Raw genomic sequence first — 22,012 nt, 5'->3', positions numbered from 1 at the left:
CGCTCTTTGAAGCCAACTGTATTGATTACTTGTATTTGCTTGTTCCGTGTAACTCTTCGCCGTAGGAACCTGCTGGTATTGAGCTCATGAATATTATATGATGGAATGTTACAATTTCGTGTTTACTTATAAAGCAGCCATAGTATTTTTCTTAGTCTGCGAAAATATTAGAATCAAAGTAGAAGAAAGTGAAGCTTATCTGACGTACAATAATTACAATCTGTACAAAATCCAATTTATTTCGCTGGGAAGAACTGTTTTCTTTGAATGGGTTTAAATCTATGTATTTGCAGCAATCTATTGAATGATATTTTTTTTTTATTCTGTTCCGTTTAACTACATATTTTGTTTGGATTCCAATTGTGAGTTTGATTGATAGAATATATTACTTTATATGGCAATTGAGTTAAATGACAATTTATGGCAATGGCATTTCATGCCCCGGCATTGCCTAGACATGGAAATAGGAGTAAACCGACCAAATCACGAATTATATTAAAGAATGAAACAGTGGTGAATGATTGAAACGAAGTGGTTTACAATGGAATTTTTCCATTAATTCGAATTTTTAGAAATGGCGATAGTAAACTTCGTTTCCATGTTACAATAGAAGAAACGAAACTCGCTCCTCGATTCCATTATAAATTGCTAAGGTTTAATGCATTAAAATAGCCACAGACGTAGCTCAGTCGACTCAGGCTCTTGTTTGCCGACCCGGAGTTGCGCTCTTAAGTTGGTTCGATACCCGCTTGGGCTGATTACCTGGTCGGGTTTTTCCGAGGTTTTCCCCAACAGCAAGGCAATTGTCAGGTAATCTATGGCGAATCCTCGGCCTCATCTCGCCAAATACTCCGTACCATCTCACTATCACCAATCCCATCGGCGCTAAATAATACAGCGTCGTTAAATAATCAAGCGAAATAAAATAAATTAAGACGTATATTATTGATCAGCATTTACGTTGGAATAGACGATTTGATGTGTGCAAGTATAAGAAAGACAATTTATAAATTCATAATACTTCGAAATTTTATCACTAAGGAGGCATTGAGAACAATAGGCCTATTTTTAGCTTTAGTACAAAAACATTACTACAATATGGTATAGTAAATTGGGGTGTAGTAGCATCATCTGTACTTAATCCATTAATTTTATTACACAGAAGATTAATAAAAATTTGTCTAACTAAAAATATGGATTACTCAACAAATTTAATTTATACATATTTTAATATCAACTATTGAAGAAATTTATAAATATAGTTTACTAACTTACTACCACAGAAATCAAATAAAACATAAATCTGATCGACATGAATATCGTACTCGAAGACAAAAGTCTACTTTCCTATTAATTGTGCCTGAATGTCATACAAGTGCAGCTTTTAAACGTGGTGCTAGTTTCGGTCCAAGACTTTATAATAAAATTACAAACCATTTTCCAAATTTGAAATATTTTGAAATTGAAGCTTTTAAAAAAGAAATATATGAAATCATTCATGATATATAACGTTAACAAAATTGTATATTTTCTTACCCTTTATTCCTGTCGACTATATTGTTGTTTTTATTGAATATCACTGGCTTCTGTCTGATTGTCAATTTATATGAATTTTTTTTTTTTTGCTCTTGTGTGTTATTTATTGGTTTGAATTAAGTTACTCACTGTATTTAGTAAACTCTCCTCGTAAATTGTATGTTATATTATTGGCTAAGACCACACCGTACACGAGCCTGGCTCTTACGATAGTAGCTAGAAACCTTTTTTTTTTTATAATTTTAATTTGTACTCTCTAGCTAGATAAATAAATAAAATTTGTCTTTCAATCTTAAGCTTGAAGCAGATTCAAACTCTGGAGTTTTTCATTTCGTATATTTTCATCAACAGTAGGAATAAGCTTAATTTAGACATCTTTTCTTCACATTCAATTTTGTCCCTTCGGATTTCGAACCAGGAAAGTCGATGTGCTGCAGTTGGCTACTGGAGTTAATACTAAGAAAAATAAAATTTTCATGTGAAATGATCCCGAAATCTGAAGCCAATATTGACGCTTAACAAGTGCAGTAAGCATCCTAACAAAAGAAAACATTTTCCTGCGAAGATTTCTCCAGGAGAACGAGTACCTTCCGAACTGCTGAATTTTTAATGCACAAAGTGCTGGCTCGGTCTCGCTTAGCTCTGAAGTCAGTTTCTGTCAACAAGAGTGTTTGTCTTCCTGATGACTTTTTAACACGACTGAAAGCACATCTCTCCCACAGAGGCTTTAGAAACCTGAAAGTGGGCCTCGAGGAAAACTTACAACCCTCAACTCCGGCATTGCAAAACCTCAATTACCAAGATCTTAAGGTTTCACATCTCCTAAGAAACACAAAGAAATGGTCATGCTTTGATGACGGAAAGTTTTACGGGAACAGAGTTTACAAACTTAACTTCTTTTCTTATCCTTATCCTTTTACTTTCATATTTCATTTCAATCTCCTTCTTGTTAAGTAACATGTTTATAATTTCAGTTCACAGTTATACAGTAAAATTGGAATTAAAGCGTTTAAGGTTTTTATTTATGTTCATATTTTCCACATACAAACCCTATTTTACATGAGTATAATATTAGGGTTAAAGTTTTCAACCAAGTAGAGATAATATAATATAAATGCATTTTTAACATTTTTCTTCTGTCGATGTTGTGAATAAGATAAATATAAACTTAATTTTACGACAGTTACAACTAGCTACAAACACATGAAAGGACTACATCAATCATAAAATAGTATACAGAATAAGTTAAAAATACGAACCATAATTACAGTAACAATAGAATAACAATAACATAGAATTTGACATGAAATATTACATATAGCGTCCATAAGTCAACAAATATTATTAAATATATATGGAATATACAGAAATAACATGCAAACAAATATTTCATACGCAAATAAATTAAAACTTACACACACACCCTAATTATAGCATAGCACAGAGGCACATTTCATATTACTTTAGGGTTAACAATTTTATATAATTCACATAATACAAGAACAATATTGACACTTACAATTTTCTGTTGATGTGATGAATAAAATTGACAATTACTTTTTGGCAACAATTTCTAATAAAAACGTTGTACAATGGCTTACTGTAGCTCATATTGCATTCAAGTGCATTTCAATGCTGTATCTTCTATATCCATAAAGTGGGAAATCAAACAGCAAATGTTCTACTGTTTGTTCACTTCCACAAACGCATTCATTTCCATTCTCTACATTAATATGAAATCTCCTGAAGTACGAAAGAAATTTACCATGGCCGGATAAAAATTGTGTGAGTATGAAATCAGGTATAAATAATGTACACTTTAAGCGGCTGTGTACATCGGGGAAGAATAGATCTTTTGTGGTGGAGCCATTATTACTATTCTTCCACTGTGAGATCCACATGTTTATTATTTGTGTTTTATATTCAGACTTTTCATGAGATAAAAGACATTTTTTGTACTCAAAATCACCTTCGCTGAAGCAATTAATTTAAATTTTATTATTTCTATTGTTAGCCACGTTATGTCAGATAAATTATTTTCTATTCATATTATATTAATTTGTCATCATTCTCGGATGTCTAACGGTTATTACTGGACTTTGAAGTTCAGATCCCGGCCGGAGAGATACAAGTTAACTGATAGCGGAGTATTGCTTGGAGGTGGGGGGAACAGATTGGGGCTTATTTACTTTTTCCATCTAACGGATCTATTATGCTCTCTGTCTAGGTTTTGTTGGAAGTTCCGTACGTACTCTCACTGAAACTGGGACAGTTGGGACAACGTGAAGTAATTGCAGTGTCGAAAACGAAATTGAATTGCGACAAATTTTTAAATATACTTTATTAAATTCCTTCCACTAAAGAAGCTTTACAAGTACAAATAAGTATATGTTATTATAAAACGCAAAATGCGTCACAACTGCTGGGAAGAAAAAAATACAGCTTTACCTAATTATGGACTAAACACTTATAATGACATTATTTTGAAGTATACCTATATCTATATTGAAAAAAAAAAACGTAACATATAAATCCAATATAGAAGTAGGAAATACTTACAATACATAATTTAAATAAATATTAATATATTTAACATACTGTACATTTTAAATACGTATCTTATGAATTTGTGATACCGATACTTTATTTTAATTCATTTGATTTTCACTTTATCCTATGTTTTCTATCAAGTTAATCTACAAAACGTTCCTTCTGACTTCTTACTAATATTAAATTCTTACTAAATACAATACTTATTTTCATTCTTCGTTCCTTGCTAATGATTTATGAAGCTATTCTATGTTCAGTTGCCCCTCCGAATACAAGTTTTATTCATACGGGGATTAGATTTATATCAAATAGAACACATTGTTTTCAAATGTTTATCTAAATATTGTTTCTTTTATAGTAATCTTATTATTTTCAAACAAGTCTATTTCTGTGATCTATATTTTATAATGAAATTACTGTTTTTATGTTGCTTCTTTATCTTATATTGTAATTTACATTCAATTACAAATGGCGTGTGTTCTGATATTCTCATAATAAAGTATTATTATTAATTATTATTACCAGTGTTATTATTATTATTATTATTATTATTATTATTTTATTATTATAAATATTGTTACAAAGTACCTTTATAAATCATATTGTCCAGTATAAATGTTTATGCTCGACCATGCCGAAATGTAGTAATTATACACCTGGTAGCAGTCCTTTAATGCATATCATTAAAGAACACCTATTCATTAAAGTTCAGGTTTTCGATTATTCTCGGATATGCAATCGAAAGACAACTAGGGAAACGTCACGGAGGCTGGAAATCCAATATTGTCGCAGAAGGTCATGTTCTGTTACTATAATAATTAGCGTTAATTTTAAATAATATTCAAATAAATTCAATTTGTCATCTCGTTTTTCAATTCTAAATCAATTTCCAGGTTATATCAAAATTAATGTTCATATTATTCTCTAGAGTATATCAAGGTCAATGACACATTCGTTCCTCGGAAAAAATCAATACTTTCGCGTCTGCGCACATCTCACAATTTAGGTCAGTTCCTCTCCTCACTTACATAACCATAACATGAATACTTATGAATAATTTCAAGTTAGAAATATGGTCGAGCGTAAAAAGTCGTATGAAACTTGCCTATAATGGTAATTAAGACGCTCGTATGAAAATTATAAAACTCGCTTGCGCTCGTTTCATAAACAAACATATTCGCGTCTTAATTACTACCATTATAGGCTCGTTGCATAATGTACTATTTTATAAACCTAAGAAAAATATTAAGTTTCTACACCCGAAAAACGATAAAGCAATATATACTGACCAACATAATACAGTACTTACGTTTGTTCTTCAGGCGAATGTTTATTTTTTTCCCTTCCTCTATCTGTATTGCAACTTTGGAACTCCTCCATTCAATTGACGTGTATAAGAGGAAAGGACTATCTTGCCAGTCGCTTTGTAAACACTGTATTGTTCTGTGTGTACTTAACTTATTATTGCATATAGCCTACCACTATATACTGCGTTCAACCCCGACCAGGCGACGGCATGGATTTTTAAGAGCCATAAGTGTTTTTAGTACCTATTGCTGCTTTTGGGAATGAAATAAAACGGCTATGCCCTTGTATGGAATTGGGACACAATTGAATCATGTTTATTAAATGTTTAAATGTTCTATTAAATCTTTAAGTGCTATTTATAAAAGTTTCCTTTATTTCTACAGTGAAAATGTAGTGTCTTATTATTAAACTATATAAATTAGAAATGTAAAATTCAATCATGTTCCTGAACGATAAGCCCCCATGAAAAATTTGCTGCCCATTTATTGCCCGCCCACATAAAAAATAAATTTTGAAGCTAGATAGGACAATAAATCCGAGCGGTTGGCCCAATTGAACACTAGTTTTATGATAATTTTGGTTTTAATGCTGATTACTGTATGTCCAAAGGAAGACTATTGAGTACGCTACCTTGTGTTGAACCTTAACATCAACGTATAAGTTAGAAATTCAGGTCAATATAGCAAGACCTAACGAGTTACCTACTCTGTTGGACCCATTATGCCTGGCTATTTTAAACAGCTGGCCGCGGGGGGAGGGCCACAGAGCTTCTTCTGTGTATAGCGTCGAGTGTACAAAATAGTAGCAGCAGCAGCAGAAACAACAACAATAGTAGTAGTTATTTTAAATGTTGATTATGAATTCCTTAGGACGTCTTCATGTCAGAAATGAAGGGTTCAGAGCCATAGTGGGCCAAGCGCCATTTCTTAAAAACGGAGAAAGCAAGGATTGAAGTTAGGTGAATACCATAGTTTAATGAAGATTGACGTATCATTTAGTTTCAAAGTGTATACTTTATATTACTTGCTATATGTTTCCATTGAAATATGGTAATAACTTCAATTTAACCTTTGTTTTCTACGGTTTTAGTAAATGGCGCTTGGCCCACTATGATTCTGAACTCTTCAAATAATGTATGTATGCATTTATTCATACAGCAAATGAGTAAATACTCGGTGGCAATGGTAACTAATTACACTCAATAATGACAATTAATAATAATAATAATAATAATAATAATAATAATCATCATCATCATCATACTGACGATAATAAAATAATAACAATAGCATAATAATATTATCAAGGAACATCCTAAATTAAATGAAGCACGATCACCTAAAATAACATTTAAAGTAAATCTAATTTGTATCTTAACCCTAAGTTCGAACTTAAACCCACGAGTACACGTATATCATATGTTCATACATGCACAAGTACCTTTCACTGACACAACACACTTATTCACTGATATGACACTTCAAATAACAAAATATCAATTACATCCTTATTATTCCATAGAATCGTCCTTACTAGGTATATTAACCTCAAAATCGCAAAATTGTAAGCTATTTTAGCACGCTCATTATAACTCATGCCCTTGCACTGTAAATCAATCTCTTTTCTCTGCCACTATAACCACAGTCTAGTATATACAGTCACGAAGCTTAATACTTACTAAATATGCAAACATAGACTGTTGAAATATGCATCCATAGATAGTTGCTCACCACCAGGATCGCTACTATCGTCTCATCACAGACTCTTTCCCTAGCAGACTACAAACTGTTTTGTACTTTCGATATCGTGTTCTTTTGAAAAAATTAACACCTTCCTTCCACTATTGAAATATGAAATACATAAGGTTTATATCTTATTTTCATAAAATATATATTGTATTCTATAAACTCACCTTCCTGGATCTTTCGGAAGAAGGATAACTCTAATCTATTTTTCTTACAATTTATAGTACTACAAACGTCTCTTTGTCCCATATTATTATTCAAATTATTGTATTTTAGCCATTTACATTTATTACAACCTATAACGAACATTTCACAGTTTACACAGCTTTTCACAAAAAATGCGAAATACGGCACATTCAATGCTTTTTCGATCTAGACCAGGCCGTAATGTTTGTTCGGGTTTTCTATTTCAGTGTATGAAGCTCAATGAAATATTAGGCCTATATTATAACTTTATTGCTTATCATTGCTAAGCTTTATTTAGTGTAATGTGTCCATAAGTTCCGTTTACTTCTTGTTGCGTAATATGTTGCAGAAATAATTACAATACTGTGTTATTTTAATGTGAAGAGAATTTTACATGTTAACATAATCTGTTCGCGTCAACATTTCAAAGTTTAGAATGGAAGCTATTTTGAGGTTTAATAAAAAAGAATTTATATTGTGATTTCAATTTAGCACATCTACCTTCCTTAATTTTAGACAAAACATTTATCATACCACTCCTATGAAATTAGTGTACGTACAATTGTGTTACTTCGTCTCTTAAGTAGCAGATAAATACAGTAATTCAGTACTCATTAAAATACAGAAAATTGAATGTCCGGGGTATCATACATGACATTATTCTTAATTATAATGTATGATTGCGAATTTGGGAATATAAGTTAAATATAGTAAACATAACCTATAATTTTCGTATGAATGGCAAGGCATTGGAGATCACTAAATTTAGACAGAAAGGGGCAACTGGTACAGTAAACATAACCTATAATTTCAACATATATAAATATCCGTGCGGTGCAATTGAAAATTATTGAATCGTGCATAAATGAATGTACAAGAATTTCGCAATATTTCATCGAAATAAAGGCAGGTATTACACATACGAACAACGTAACTTTCACAGCAAAATAATATTACTCGCAACTGAATTATGTCTGAAGTGTCTCATAATCATTGTTTTAAATTTTATTAATGGAATTACACTACATTTTAGAGAAACACATGTTACTGTTTGTGCATTCCAACTAATTCATATGGTTGAAACGCCGCACTTCGTGATCGGGTTAAGCAAGTTACATGGTCTGCCTTACGGCCTGTATTAGATCACGATGGCTGTGGCACAGTCTATTGTTCCTAGTACTCACAGCGCTCCAAGAGGCTAGCAATTATCGCGAGATTTGCAAAAAATCATCCCAAGTTTCGTGACTGTATATAGTAGACTGTGCTATAACTCTCAGAATTTGCTTTGAAGCTCACTGCACTTTCACTACAACACACTGCACACTCAACATAAATCAATGAGATTCACCTTGTTTCTCTGCTTACTCACTATACTTGTAAAACAATAATGGGCCACCGGCGTGGCTCAGTTGGTTAAGGCGCTTGCCTGCCGGTCTGAAGTTGCGGTCGGGCGCAGGTTCGATCCCCGCTTGGACTGATTATTTGGTTGGGTTTTTCCGAGGTTTTCCCCAACCGTAAGGTGAATGCCAGGTAATCTATGGCGAATCCTCGGCCTCATCTCGCCAAGTACCATCTCGCCATCACCAATCTCATCGACGCTAAATAACCTCGTAGTTGATACAGCGTCGTTAACTTACCAACTAAAGTACTACTGTCTATTAGTAAAGATGTTAAGCCCAATTTAATTACATTGGTTATTGGTAAAGCCTTTAGTAAGCCTGCAGGTAGAGCATTCCAGTCCCTGATAGTGCTACTGAGAAAAGAAAACTTTCCAGTGTCCGTCTTCTGTATTCTTTCCCTCAATTTATGTGAGTGGTCGTTCCTTGATGAGTAAATGGGCGGCTGCAACCTACTTTTTATTTATTTCAAGGCAGGCTCACCTCTGTATGTTTTGAACATTGAGCATAATCGAATTCGCGTTCTTCTCTCCGTGAGTGTGTACAGTTTTAATGGTGAATTATTACAACGCTTGAGAGCTCGTTTTTTAATTTTTTCTAATGTCTTAATATGTTCTAATCTGTAAGGATCCCAACATGCAGCACCATATTCCATTACTGGACGAACTTAGTGACTTATATGCAATCTCTTTGAATTTATCAGAGCCTTTTCTTAGTACCCTCATCACACAGTGTAACGCTCTCCATGCTTTACCCGCTGTCAATACCGTGTTTCCCCCAACCGAGATCGCTGCTAAAAGTTATGGTAATAATAATAATAATAATAATAATAATAGTAATAATAATAATAATCTAATTTCAAAGAAGTGTTAGTCATTTTGCACTCCATATACTTTGGACATATTTACTTGAAATGAAGAGTTGTAAGTAACGAATATTTCTACTAATGCTTTTCATAGTCTGAGAAAGACAGAGGAAGTACAATGTAGGTCTGACGACCAGCGCTTTTTTGGATTGAAAATGTTTGCACTTCTTTGCCGGAAATAATCCCCCATTTACTGATCCATAATTTAAACTTTCATACAGACATAAAAGCTTGACGCTTTTACTATAGACATGAAAACGTGTACTTCTAGACTTTTCTGTTACAGAATCTGAATGTTGATGGAAGTAATCAAATAAATACAATCTTGAAAAGTATTAAAGTGTGTGACTAATTGTTTAGAACTAAATAATTAAAGTTGAGATATTACAATTCTCTTTCCAGGAAAATAATTATTCACTAATGATCTTAAGGCATTAATAGTTTTCATAGAACAACATTCTTAGTTTCTTATATTTATCTATAGTTTATTATTGTCTGTTAAAGTTTTAATGAGGGTTAAAAGGATGTCATTAAAATATCTGAACTTTTACTTATTAGTCAACGAAATTCGTATGAGTAGGAACGTACGTTCCTGTTACAATTGAAGGGTTCAGAACCATAATGGGTATGGTATTCACTTAACTTTAACCCATGCTTTCTCCATTTTTAATAAATGGCGCTTGGCCCAGTATGGCTCTGAACCCTTCAATTTATGAATACAGAAAGATCGAAGAAATTCCTATAGCCTATGAAGAAGTGTAATAAGCAATTAAGAGTAGGAAATTGCAAGTAAACTAGAAAATGGACGAAATGAAATGACGTTAGGTATTGGGAGTATTAATGACACTGATAATAATGATAAAATAACATCAATAGTAAATTAACTATTGGTGACATGTGATTTGCCATTATAACCGAATATCGCGAATTCAAATCCGGGTAAAAAAATCTTAGAATAACTTTTTATAGAAATAAATATGGAACCTTGTATTTGAACGTAATCAGAATCAGAGAATTTCAGAAAAAGAATATAAATAATTTTTACCTATGTCCGTCTTTATAGCTGTGTGGAAAGTTTGTTCGCTTCTAAAACAAGCGGTCCGTGGTTCGAATACTGGTATACTTAATGAAAAATATTTATCTTCCATCCAAGGGACTCGTCATGTGCTGTCCTGTATTGTCTCAGAGGTGGTCGTGTACCGTACTGACCAAATGATGACCAGGGATTGTAAGTCAGTAAGAAAGGAAGCTAGGTGAAACAAAACAAAGGGAAGAAGAAATGGAAGTAAGAGAGAAAGAAAGAAAGAAAGAAGCAAGAAAGGAAGGAAAAAAGAAAGAAAGAGGAAGAGAAAATGAAAGAAAGAAATTTTTTTTCTCTGTTTTGCCCAGCATAATTCTTTCCCAATCTATTATAGGAATAATGAATATCGTCTTTAAGGTACGCCATAAGTTACGAAGTAAAAGGATTTTACCTATTTACATAGAGCGATGAGAGTCTAGAAAATACCACTGAGCATATGGGCGTCCTAGTGGACAAACTCGCTCTTTGGCCCAATTGTATAAAACTCCCTGTCTAAAGATCAACTTTGATCGAAGGTCGAAAAGTGAACTGAGTTCAGACACTTCTTCTATTGTATAAAACTTTTCTGCGATCAAATTACCTTGTTTCAAATGCAATCTAAGTTCACGTGAAAAGGATATGGCAACATCGCATAAACAGGTGAAGTATGTGATGTGCGCGCCATGTTGTACTGGTTTGTTCAGTGTTGCAAAATTTAGCGACTTTAACTCTTTTCCAACGCCAATTTCTTTTAACTTTTATATTGCTTAAATAGGGATTTAGCGACCGTTTTAGCACCCCATAGTGACAAAACGTAATCTTTCTTTGTTGATAATGAGAAATCTAGCGACTTTCCAGCTACTTTTTGACGATTTTCCGTACACTCTGTTGGAGACACTGGTTTGTTTCGTGCATTGTAAATAATGGTGCACAATAACAAGAATGTTCATCGTTCTCCAAATTGTTATCATGTTATGGTGTTGGATACTGCTTAACATAATAAAGCTTTATAAAATGACAATTTTCGTTTAGTAATAGGCTTACAGTTAATTGGAAATATACAGTATGAATGTACCTATCATATCCATTAATAATTAATGGTTGTTATAAACATAATATAATTATAGGTTATGTTATTTGATACTGCTGAACACGAAAAAGCCTTATAAAATATAAGAATATTTGTGTATTTTTAAGGCAAGAAATTGAAAAAAAAAAAAATATATATATATATATATATAAATGTAACTACCATATCTATTACTATTAATAATAATGGTTATTCTATTTGCACAATCTGGCACTCATTATATTTCAAAAAGAAAAGAAATGACTGAACTTGGATCATCTACGATGAAAGAGTAATGGAACGGAGAAAAATTCTCTCCGGTACCGGGATTTGAACCCGGGTTTTCAACTCTACGTGCTGATGCTTTATCCACTAAGCCACACCGGATACCCATCCTGGTGTCGGACAGAATCGTCTCAGTTTAAGTTCCAACTCTTGGGTTCCCTCTAGTGTCCGCCCTCTGCACTACGTCATAGATGTCTATGAACGTAGGACTGAAGTCCACACATGTGCTGAGGTGCACTCGTTATGTGTGACTAGTTGGCCGGGATCCGACGGAATAACCGCTGTCTTAAATCACGAAGTGATTTACGCATATCATATATATTATTTTAATGTACCCAAGTACATATATTTCCATGCAGATATTCTGCGTCATCATAAGATGAAAGAGTAATGGAACGGAAATATCATGTGTACTTCGGTACATATTGGGTTGAAGGAAAACCCCGGAAAAACTCATTGAGTTGAGGGCAAACACTGGAAAAACCTCAACCAGATAACTTGCCCCGACCGGGAATCGAACCCGGGCCGCCTGGTTTCACGGCCAGACGCGCTAGCAGTTACTCCACATGTGTGAAATATATATATATATATATATATATATATATATATATATATATATATATATATATATAAAGAAAGAAACGACGACCTTCAATATCACAAAAATTGTAACTTATATATTTAAAAAAATACCAATTCAAATGATATAGATATCGTGGATTTATTTCTATATCGATAGTGTTGAACAGCAACCGTGTATGGCAAAAAAAAAAAAGAAAAAAAAAATTAGATTTCACTTTAACTCTAGAAAAAAAGTCTTTCCGAATCCTCTGCAGACATATCTTATATCTAAACATGGATACAAATTTACAAGAAGATCATATTTAAATGCCCTCTTATGTTAGATATTTGTTCGTTATCAAGATATTGAAATGTTTTTTTTCGCTCTCCTGTAAAATGTAATTTATACACTGAAAAATTCTAAATACAAATAGGTAGGAGAAATGTTGAAAATCAAGACGAACATTGAACAATAAAAAATAATATGAAAGTGTAGGAGAAAGAAGATAAATATAAGGAGGGGAATAAAAACAGAATTGAAGTAGAATAAATATCGAAAGGAGTGAAAAGAGAGATGACTATGAAAACAATAGAGATGACAAGTGATAATAAATTAATGTATGATTCTATTTATACTTACCTAAATCATGGGTATGAAGAAATCTGCAGATTGGCGTTAACAATTTGTTGATGTATGATTGTTTCTATAATGTATCTCATATAGCATGACCGCTGAGCACTAATATCGTTATTTGCGTTGTATGCAAGACACCCTAGACCAGGGGTCGTCAGCACAGCACGCTGAGGCTAATCTCTTACCCGCTGAAAACGCAGCGCACCATAGTGCACTGCGTAGCTGCTCGCGGGTATGCTCTCTATCTCTCCCTGCTGCACGACGGTGTACATGGGACTGCACCGTGTACTCGTTGCATATTTCAGCGAGTGCTGACGACCACTGTCCTAGACGATTATGAGTGCGAGAGAATTGTGAGGATCAAGACATTCGTGCCGGGGGATGAAGCACTCTGCTAGTTCATGGAATCAACACCGGTCGAGGTACGAGAGACAGGTAGTATATATCCTTTTAAATTAAAATTACCTTAACACTTATAATTACGGTAAAACTTTCTACATGAATCTGACCACCTGTTTTAATGAATGTACGTCCCGCAATTTTGAATAGTATCCTCTCGCATACCAAAATTTCAAAGAATAATCAACATTTCATTTACAAAACCATCGTAAAAAGCGTAACCATACATGGCAGTTAAAAGAAACATTGGTAAAGATTCTTGAGCCAACAGAAGTGGAACAATGGAGAGTACCTCTGGTAGATCGAAACTCGAAAGAGTTTCTGAGAACAGAATTCGGGAAATTAGGGAAGTGGTCACACGGTTGTTGACGAAATTGAAACTAAACAACTAAAACGGCATGAGCACGTCCAAAGAATGGTAGAAGAGCGAATGTCGAAGTACATATTGCAGCTGGAAGAAGGACAAGGAGACTACTAGAAAGCTAGAGAAGGAATGGATAAGAAGATCAGAGAGAGAGGACTGGGAGATCTCTGGACAGACAGGGACCACTGACGACTGGACATCGGAAGACCTCGAAGGACGTTGTGACCTGATTTTATCATTTTAATGTACGTATGGCTTTATTCTTCTTTGGAAGAGATGGCGATGAGAATGTTTATTGATATTATGAAAGAGGAAGGGGTAATATTCCGATTAAGTCTGACTCAGTGTCTAAATTTCATTTGTATTCTTATAGTGTTCTTTAAAGACTCTTACACACAAATTACACAATCTTGGGAACATTATGTTTCATATGTGACGATACATTGGTGCCGCTCTTGACCGCACATCGCACCTGGTTGCAAATCGTATGTGTCAGAGTGTTTGCGCCTGCGATACGGTATATCCCGCTGTGTTGCTTACACAGTGACGGTAGCACCTTCCGTTTCAACGGTCAGAGCAAACTGACCAGCTAACACCTACTAGTTCCAATATGACATTTGTTGACTGTGGCATTCACATTTAGGTTATGTTCACTCTGTAGGTCCATTTGTTCCGAGTACACAAATCACAGGGCATTTCAAAATCAGTACACTTAATTATTCAATAGTGATACATTAATTATGCTCATGATGCGGGACCAGAAGCTATTACAACATGTTGCATACTTCCAGTCTATTTTCATTTCAAACCACACGCAACAGAGTTTGATGAAATGTTGGTGATTGAAGTAAACTTACAACAGACGTAAACGTTTGTTGCATTTTATCTATTGTTACTTGAAAGCACTTGTTAAGGGAAATGCAAATTTAAACACGATTGCCATAAGGTAAGGGTTTTTAATTGTAATTTTTCATTCATAAAACTGAGAAACAAACCGTATTACTATGAATTTTACTTACTGTAATTTTGTAGAAAGTGAAGCTGCATATTTTCTTACCAAGAATATATTTTTGTTTCAAAAACTACGAAGGAAAATTCCTCCTATCATTATGGTGTGTGTGTGCGTGCGCGTGTGTGTGTGCCACTGTTCTTTTCTTTTTTCTTTTTTTCACTTGGTTATTTAACGACGTCGTATCAACTACGAGGTTATTTAGCGGATGGAATTGGTGATATCGAGAGAGTATTTGGCGAGATGAGGCCGAGGATTCGCCATACATTACCCGATATTTGCCTTACGGTGGAGGAAAACCTGGCAAAAAGAAAACTCAACCAGATAATCAGGCCAAGCGGAAATCGAATCCGCGCCCGAGCGCAACTCCGGATTGGCAGGCAAGCGCCTTAGACGACTGAGCTATGCCGGTGGCCCACTCTGTTCTTTGTTACTGTATTCCCGGCAAGACTGAAAAGTAATAACTGAGAAAAAGGGGTGCTGCGGCCAAATACTGTAGATACTAATACCGGAAAGCTGGCTCTCATATGTGCGACATCGACTAACAGCGCTCCAAGCGGAAGGGTTTGAATAAGTTGACGAGAGGATCGGCCGTGCGGGAGGAGATCGAAACATTTCTTGTGTTTCCTGCAGCGGGCTAGAAGTAAGAATAGTTGCCTGTCTAAGAAGCTGTTATGGAGTGTAAAGCAGGCGTTGTTTGTGCAGTGTTTCATTGTAAGAATTATACTTGGCAACGAGGAGCGGTGTCTTTTTTCAGATTCCCTCGCGACAGAAATATGTAAGTTTAATCCTTTTGTATACGTACTGTACGGTATTTAATGTTTGGTAGTCTTTCTTGTATTCTCTAATATTTAATTTAAATTACAGAAGGCAGGCAGTAGCCATACAAAAAAGCTGTGAAAAACAGAATTGATGTTATTTCTAACTTGTGATTGTTGTAAGTTAGGCTCTACATGTTTCTACCAGGGTTGTTAACTTCATAAATTTGTCACCAAGTTACTGGTAATACAGTTAATACAAAGCTCATAATTATGTCAAAAATTAATTATAGTGTATATTCCCTCACAGTTGTGCTCAGTGGGTTCAAAAATACAGTAGGTCAGATCTAGATGAGGTGTTTAAGAAAGGAGGATCTGAACGCTTATACAAGTCTCATCGTATCTGCGCCAAACACTTTCAGCAGTCAGACTTCCGAAACTCGAATCTACATAGTCAAGGGTAAGCGGTCTGTTGTAAAAATAAAAACAAAATAAAAATCATTATAAACTCTTACTATACATAGGCCTATATGTAATATAATTCTTTAGGTTGAAGAAAAATGCTGTTCCTTCCCTTTGTCTATCTGCGCCAGGAGAAATAGACAAAACAAAGAGGCGCAGTCCGAAGAAACGGTTCACAGAAAGTGTATCGTTACCAGAGGATACACCGCTTTGTCTGGAACTACCTGAAATAGATTCTAACAAAAGTAAGATATAGTAGTACCTGTTCTAATATAACCTATGCATTCTACAAAGTCACAAACATTTAAGTAAGCCCTGATTGTTGTATTTTTATTTTCCTGGCCCTAATATCGTAATTGTTATTTGCTAGCAAATATGATTACAATATAAAATGTTTCGAAATATAATATTGTAAGCCTTATAAAGCACAAAATTTAGGAGAATGCTAGAACTCCTAAAAGAGAAAAAATTTCGTCTGAGAAAAAAATACAATTTCTTACTAACAAACTAAGGAATGCACAGAATATTATGTCAAAACAAAGGAAACTCATTCAAACCCTAAGAGCTGACGTACAAAAATTGAAAAAATCTCATTCATCTTTAGAATGTGTTCAATCGCTGGTAGAAGATTCATTTCTTAAATCTCAGTTGAAGCTAAGAAAAAGAAAACCTATGGGAAGGCGATATACAGAGTACGACAAAAATTTCGCACTGGCATTGCATTATGCTTCACCGTATGCATATCGATACTTGAGGACTTTCTGTCTGCCGACTATTCGCTCCTTACGTAATTGGCTGCAACAATTGGGTGTTGGTCCAGGTTTCAATGAGACAATAATGCAACTTCTTAAGATAAAATCGAGAAGTCTGACACCAGCTCAGAGTTGTTTCCATTGTACTTGACGAGATATCTTTGAAACAAAGTTTCTCGTATGATGCAAAATCCGATTTATTCGTTGGCTTTGTAGAATTTGGACCGTACGAGAGTCAAAATCAAACAAAAAGTGAAGAATTGAAACCCGCAAATCAGGCTTTAGTATTTGTGATTAGGGGCTTGCAAACCAACTACAAGCAGATAATAGGATATTTCCTATCTAATAATTCCACGTCCGGTGATGTTCTAAAGGATCTTCTTTCCGAAGCCATCCGCGAGGTTAGGAAATGTGGCTATTTTCCTAAAGTAGTCGTTAGTGACCAGGCAGCCAGTAATATTAGAATGAGGAATTTATTGGGATGCGAGGTTGATAAACCATTTATTGAAATAGATGGAGAAATTGTGTACTTCTTCCATGACACACCACATCTCCTAAAGTCAGTACGAAACAACTTTAAGCGGCACGACCTTTCGTACAAAGATGAGGTATACAAGTGGCAACATGTTGTTGAACTGTATAATAAGGATAAAGATATGAATCCTCGATTATGCCCAAAATTGAGACAAAAACATACAGAACTTCCCATGAGTGTTTGTCTGGCTGCACAGGTCCTAAGTCATTCAGTCAGCAAGGCCATGAAAACTCATGTGTCGTTTCAGTCACTACCTGAAGCTCTTAAAACAGCTGAGTTTATAGAGCTAGTGGATCGTGGATTTGACTGTTTTAATTCATCGACCATGAACGATGCTAAATCCTCACTCAGGGCTTTACAAACTACTTCTTGTCATTGGACGACTCTACAAGAACTGAAAGTCTGTTTTCAAAACTGAAAATTCTGAGCGAAAAAAAGACAAACCCTCCTTGCTTAAAGGGTTGGATACAAAATATAATAGCGCTACGTCACTTGTGGAAAAATCTGGAACAAAATTTTAACTTTCGGTTCCTGCTTACAAGACGTATAACACAAGACTGTATTGAAAATATTTTCTCTGTCGTGCGTTCTAAGGGTGGTAGTAACATTACCCCTGACAGCTGTAAATTCAAGTCCGCCGTCAGAGGAATTATGAGCTGCCAGCTCTTAACACCTTCAGAGAAAGGCAACTGTGAAATTGAAGTTAGTGATTTTTTAGTTACGACGAAGGAGATTGAAGAAAGTTCATTTAGAATCTGCAGTGATTATCCAGCAACAGAAAACAGTTTTGTAGAAACCGCTGAGCTTGAAGAGGACAATCTTGATCAGTGTATGATTCCAGATAATGCACTAACATAATATGTGACAGGGTGGGCTTGTAGCAGAATACCACATGAGACATGCAAACTGGAACTAGCTAGTTTCAAATCTGAAATCTTGACAGACATTTATCAGCATATTGCAAATAAAAAGTATGACAGTGCTAATTTTCTAATTCCCACAAGTTATTCAGTTTCTTTATCTAAAATTATTCGATCAACATTTCACACGCACTTCAGAAAAATTCTTTTATCACGCAGACAAGGTGTAAAAACCAAGTTAATGGCCCTTATTTTTGAACAAATAGATCAAACTAATTCAGTATGTAAAGATTGTAAACATATTTTCGTTAATAAGTTCCTTAACGTCATGATCAATTGTTTTGTAAAAAATGAATGTGACAGAAAAAGTTGTACAACAGTGACTGGAAAAAAGAAGAGAAAGGCTAAAAAAGTAATGCATCAGTAACCTGGAGAATAGAGAGCTAATGGGACAATTAAGCAGTATGTACTGTAGCTTTAATGTTGTTTTTCACCAATGTGATATCTCTTTTAAAACATCTTATACTATTATTATTAGTATCATAATGTTCGTTCAATAGTTATGACAATTAAATTAACGAGAATGTAAATCTGACCGTTCTGTAATGATTTCTTTAGCTCTCATGTAATACTATATAGGCCTACCACAATTCCTCCCAACCCCTCCTAGATATATACGCAATCAAATACTGTAGAGAGCTTCGTACGGTGTTTGAAGCAATACATATTGGAAGCATTGTTCAAACCAAGCCGCTAGACCGCGCTAGTGTTCTCGTGTCGCCTTCCGACACCATGTTAATCGCGTTGCTTTCCGGTATTAGCTCTCTACAGTATTTGCTGCGGCTGCGTCTTCCACCGGCCAATGAAAATGACATCAGTGCCGCCAGCTATGTAGCTAATCCTGAAACAAACACACTTTATTTTTGTGTGTGTATGTATGTATGTATGTATGTATGTATGTATGTATGTATGTATGTATGTATGTATGTATGTATTTTATTTGAGTAGGTTATTTTACGACGCTTTATCCACATGTTTGGTTATTTAGCGTCTGAATGAGATGAAGGTAATAATGCCGGTGAAATGAGTCCGGGGTCCAACACCGAAAGTTACCCAGCATTTGCTCATATTAGGTTGAGGGAAAACCCCGGAAAAAACCTCAACCAGGTAACTTGCCCCGACCGGGAATCGAACGCGGGCCACCTGGTTTCGCGGCCAGACGCGCTGACCGTTACTCCACAGGTGTGGACGTATGTATGTATGTATGTATGTATGTATGTATGTATGTATGCATGTATGTATGTATGTATAAATGTTTGCATGTATGTATGTATGTATGTATGTATGTATGTATGTATGTAATGATTAATACTTCAATGATAACAGAAATCAAATGACTACTAAAAACAAGTCGCTTTTTGAAAATTCAGAAACAAATTTCATGCTGTGTATGAATATTAGTCATTGTCAATTTATTTCTTAATCACTTATTTAGTAACTTTATATAATGTGTCATTTAGCGGTGACGGATTTCGTGATAGAAGCATAATATTTGACGAGAGGAAGCCGAGGACTGCCATTCGCATTATCTGTCACCTTGCAATTCGAGAAAGCGTAGGTAAAAACGCAATCTAATCCAATTTCGGAGCAATGCTCCCAATTGCTATCCTAAGGCAGCACTCACACCGGAAAAAAACGCAACAAGGAACTGGCAACTAGCAATATGCAAAAGGCATTATTTTTCTGACCTTCTCTCACAGTTAAGCAAGATGCGATTAGCAATGCAATCAGTTCCAATCTGCTTTTATATAGCAAAAATTGAAAATGTCATCATCTGACAGCTACCACGAGGTTCTAATGTTCTGGTGGCTATTGAAAAGAAGAAAAGGCGAAAGTTCTGTGTGCAGAACTCAAAAATTGCAGTGTATGTATATGTGTCAACGAACTAGAAGCGCATCCTATAAAGTTCAAAATTTAGTTCCATTATAAATCACAAAGCGACACATAAATTACAGGGAGGCCATTGCCCCAACAGAGAAATTGATTGGACTGAAGTACTTATGAATTATTAATTTATTTATAGATAAAGTTACATTTGCATTGTCCTTGTGATTACAAACTTTTAGAAAAGTTACGAACACAGATAGTTATTTATATTGTGATTGCCACCTCCATATGCAGACGCAGGAATGTAGTATGTTCTGTTTGATTCAGAGGAATAATTTGACATATCGGGACTAGATAGAACTGAGGAATAATAATAATAATAATAATAATAATAATAATAATAATTCTTTATTTATAGTGGCATAGTTAAGGCCATAGGGCCTTCTCTTACAATCTACCAGGTCACAAAGTATACAAGCAGTTAAAATTTAACAAAGAGTTAAAGAACAGAATACTAACATATTACAAAAAGAATAATAATAGCATAATAAAATCGACACTAAACAACTTGAAAATAATAATCATGTGCATATACATAGTGTAAACGATATAAGCTGCCATAAGAAATACTGGTGATAGAGCATAAATTACTGAACAATAAAGTGTAATACAATTTTTCTGTAACTGTTGTGGTTTCCAAAGAAAAAAATATTATCTGTGAGTCTAGTGTTTTTGGAAATGATTGTAGATTGTTATTTTTTATTTCTGTTCGTCACGTATAGCTCGCGCAAGAAACGATTACCGAAAAGCAATGGTGACATTGGTGTCTGTCTTGATGTTTGTATGTAGGTACATCGAGGGGGGAGAGGTGCTAGCCGATGGAAGTACTGTCTCTTCCAAGAAGATGAACAAATGGGGACATCGCTGTGGAAATAAAGAACGTAGCAAGAGAAAAACTCGAAGCTAATTAAATGCACAACATATGTTTACGAATGAAATAATAATACCGTACGATACAAGACACGTATTCACATGCAATGGAACAAACCAAAGTTGTAATGTAACTATCACAATGCAAGACTGATTCTATCAGTGTCATTTCTATTCCGGGTGTACTCTTGAATATCATTCAAGTTATCTCGTGAACTTTCCTACCGCCCGCTCTTCCTTATCGCAGTGTTTGATTCGCATTCCTTCCGTCGATATTCCTTGCGTGAGACCTATACATTGGAACTGTGGTGATTTCCTTGTTTACTCTGTTGTCTCTGTTATGATATTAACGCGTGTTGGGCGGAAGGTCATTGGCAATGACGTTCACATTTACTCGAACTGTAAATATTAAACTACTATCAATCCAAAAACATTATATTTTATTAATTAAAAACAAAAATAGAAGAAAAACAAAATTTCACTATACATCATGTTTAGTAGACCGACATGTACAGTCTGTATAATTTTGGCAGTTCATATCGTTTACTGCCTGCATAATTATCTTGCAGAGGAACGTCACACAAAATGGAATGAATAACATCAATAACATTGCCTTTTTTGACAGTCATTAATTTTTGCTAGGTCTGGTAGTAAACTTTTTGAAGAATGAAGATCGGGGTTGCTATTGGATGTGGGTTTTTTTGCGACGTTGAAGCCTTTCTGAAATTTAAATAATCAACAGTACATTTATTTTCTTCTTTTCTCATGATTTTCTGTTTTCTGTTCTTTCACAAGGCTACCAGGTGCTTCATCTTCCTCTTTCCCATCTTACCCCATAATCCCAACAGCAAGTTTCAGGA

Source organism: Periplaneta americana, chromosome 8 (genome assembly GCF_040183065.1).
Source record: "Periplaneta americana isolate PAMFEO1 chromosome 8, P.americana_PAMFEO1_priV1, whole genome shotgun sequence".
Lineage (NCBI taxonomy): Eukaryota > Metazoa > Arthropoda > Insecta > Blattodea > Blattidae > Periplaneta > Periplaneta americana.
Note: the sequence above shows the minus strand (reverse complement) of the source record.